Raw genomic sequence first — 3,568 nt, 5'->3', positions numbered from 1 at the left:
ATATATATATATATATATATATATATATAAATAAAATGAAACAATACTTCCAGGGCCCAAAAGGGTTTAAATCTGAAATAAAGCTGGATCGTTTAGAGTAGAATATATTTAGACATAAACTATACTAAAATCAAATGCAGTAAAGCAAAGCCAGTTTCGCATTTAAAGACTAGAGCTATCAGCAAGATTCTAATGCAGCTCTTGGCTAGAAAAATTTAGGAAATGAACTAAGTGCAAGAGAAAGAACAAATCACAGAACTTCAGTAAAACCTAACTACCTAACTAGGGTAGAAAAGAAGTTACAGAGAAGCTGCAACAGCACAGAAAGCTTCCCATTTCAGGTGGGACCTTAAAAATCCACCACCTCAAAGGAAATCTGAACAGTAAAGTGATGGGAAAAATTAGGCAAAACATGGCCTTGTCCTTTGAACGTTAATTTAAACAAAATCCCTGCATCTTCCTTGGTGGAAAAAGCAACACAATCTAGATGCAGTATTACATACTGCAGTGCCACTATCACTTACAATGGTGTGTTTTCAGTCAAATACTTGTTCTTTAGGTTTATCACTGATTTTAAAAGTTAGGCGACTACCTTCTCCTATCCCTTTTATCATTTACATTTGTCATAATACTGCCCGTGAGAGGATTATCTTCAGTGTCATTTTGACAAAAAAAAATCATACAATAAATATCTTGAAGAAAATTCACCAATTCTTTATGGGATAGTTTGAAAACCAAATGCTGTAAATAAGCTATATTAGATACCCTGGCCAGATTTTGATCATGTATACTATCATTTTTGTATTCCTTAATTTGTCCACTGTTAGAAACCCACCTTCTTCATGGATGCATAAAAGATTCATAACTAATTTCAAATAGTTCCAACCCTTTTCGGATAACTCCTTTCACTTCAGAGGTGTGATATATTTGCTCGTTAGGGTAATATACTAACTGCATTATGGTATCCATAGCTCCTCCCACAAACATTTAGGATTGTCTAATTGAGATTGATCCGCTCTTATGAAATGTCCACTGTGATTTAGTCATTTACTGTGTAATAGCTGTAGCTGATGAACTGGTTTTAAGTTCCTGTTTTATCTCCTCCCTTCTTTAGTTTCTCAACAGATTAAAAAAAGGTGTAGCTTCATCAGAAGTTATTTAAATTCAATTCATACTTCCACAACCAATGGCTGGCTACTACTAGAACATCACTTAATTGCATGAACTGAAAATATGACCCAGAAATTACATTATTTAAAATTGAAATCAGTTACAGACCACCTACAAGCTAGCTAATATAAGCTAGCTCATAAAACATAGGTGGGAGTGAGCCAGGTACTAAACTAATAGAAAATTAAGTCCATCAGCTACAGTCAATGCAAGATAAGGAAACACAGTAAAGCCACCCCATTATGATCCAAGACACCCATCCCCTTACTACTGGAAAGATGGACTCTCTTTAAGAGAATGGTTTACTAACCAGACACTTAGGTGAAAGCTAGAGACTTGGGGGTGGTTCATAGAGAGTAGACCAAAATCCAACAAATATAGTGTGAGATGTTTGGCCTCTGATCTGAAGCCATGTCATCTGATAATACCCTTGGCGCTGAGCCTTCGTACCAACCTTCCCCTGGTTGGCTCCCTAGCCAGCAGGTGTCTGAAAAACTTTCTAAGAATATGAGAGTGTGGAATGAAAAAAGAAACTATAATCCTTTTAAAACTCATGCAATTAGTCATGCTTTGAAGAAAACGTAGAAAAAAATACACAATTTAGTACACAAAGGTGGCCAAGGGAGCAAAGTGACTGAGGAAAAGTGGAGGGGAAAAGACAATGACTGCAGTAATACCTGAAGAAACAATAATCTAATAGGATAGGATAATAGGATAATCTAACAGAACAAAAGAACAAATACAAATGAAGACATTTTATGATTAATGGAGGAGATAACTGCTTCATCTGTTAAATTCTAGATGATGTTGCTTTTAATGTAGGATGGGAAGTGCACATGCTTGGTCTAGCAGTTACAGCTAAGCTGTAGTACGCTTAGGGGTGAGAGAACAGTCAAATAATTTTGCACTATTTTTGGCACAGTGGTGGGAAATAAAAAAGGTTGCTGCATTGGAACTTAAGCATTACTTCGACATACCTCTTCAGTGCTGGTTTTAAAGCTAAGATCAGTCTAGCACTTAATGTGTAATGACCATACTCCTCGCACCACAGCAAAGAGTTATCTTGGAATTCAGTATGAACAACTCTTAATAGCAACTGTATCACAGCCCAGAAGAGTGCACTAAGAGGAAGAATAAAAGGGTAAAGTTTTAGTTGCAAGATTCTGTTTTATGAGCATCTAGGTCGACAGTAACATGAAAAATGAGGCAAGATACCCATACAGAAGGGACAGTAATCCTATAGACTAGTAAACTTGGGGAAAAAAAAAAAAAAACAAACCCAAAAAAACCCAGATGCTAAAGCCACAGGCAGCTTTATTATAGACAGCATCTAACTTCCATTATGATATTTGCCACTATCATCCTAAAAACTCATTGTACCACCCTTCTCTCTTTGTAATCCGCACAGGGATTTTTTGCAATCTTTGGAGCTAAGTAAATGGCTACACTGCATTTCTTTCACATTCTACTCTGAAAATAGGACTTGCCGTGAAAACAGACCATAAGGTAACCGAGGTACGTAGTCACCAACTGCCTATTCCATTCTCTAAGAGTGGTTAGGCTACACTTAGCCCCCTTCCGTGGGTATTCCCTGGAAGAATCTGATTTAAATTGCTATTTTGATATCTTCATACCAGCATTTAGTTTAAATAAAGCAACTACAATCTTTTGGCTAATAAGTGCTAAGAAAAACTTTGCTCCGAGACAACCATATTCTGTTACCAACACAGCCTCTGAACTGCCTGCTCAGGGTGTTTTTGTCAATAGGACACTGACTTGTATAAGATATTAAAAAAATTTACCCCTTGTAAATATACCCTCAGTATCCTTATCTCCACTCACCCTGAAACTCTCTGTCAAAACCACCATTTCTACAAAGCTGTGTGAGAAATGGGTAATTCTTCACCCAACTCTATAGACAGTCATTGGAGTTTAGAACTGACTGCTATAGAACCACTCACTGTTACAAAACTTAAGGATTATGTAAAAGCTTACATCTACAATATTCTAAAGTCGTTGATACTGCTATTGCTTTCAGAAAAGAAAGGTATTTTCTGCTAGTGCTAGGAAACAGAATGGGTGGCATACTGAGGAGTCCTTGGAAACTGGACATCCACATTGGCAGCAGCAGTTGGAGGGAAGGGCAAGAATTCTTGCCCATACACAACCACATATCCCATAAGATCTGGGCAAAACCACCCATGATTGCAAGCTCACTCCAACACCCTGATCATATTACTTCGTTTTTCTGCAAGCCGAATATCTATTCTGAGGTTGTGGTTCAGAAGTCTAACCTAATGTTATATTACAGGGAAGGGTTCTGCATAAAACTGTCCAGATGGCCTACCACCTCTTCCATACCTACAGATATATCTAGATATATAGGAGATATATACAT

At 37.2% G+C, this 3,568-nt stretch overlaps 1 protein-coding gene across 2 annotated transcripts in view; it reads right to left on the bottom strand.

The window, feature by feature from the left end:
• Positions 1-3,568, bottom strand: part of MOB2 (MOB kinase activator 2) — an 88,814-nt gene that overhangs the window by 72,973 nt on the left and 12,273 nt on the right. The gene's annotated exons all lie outside the window — the stretch shown is intronic.

Source organism: Athene cunicularia (genome assembly GCF_003259725.1).
Source record: "Athene cunicularia isolate RWA chromosome 5 unlocalized genomic scaffold, athCun1 chr5_part2, whole genome shotgun sequence".
Taxonomy (NCBI): Eukaryota; Metazoa; Chordata; class Aves; order Strigiformes; family Strigidae; genus Athene; species Athene cunicularia.
The sequence above is the reverse complement of the archived record's forward strand: the minus strand, read 5'-3'. Positions and strand labels throughout refer to the sequence as shown.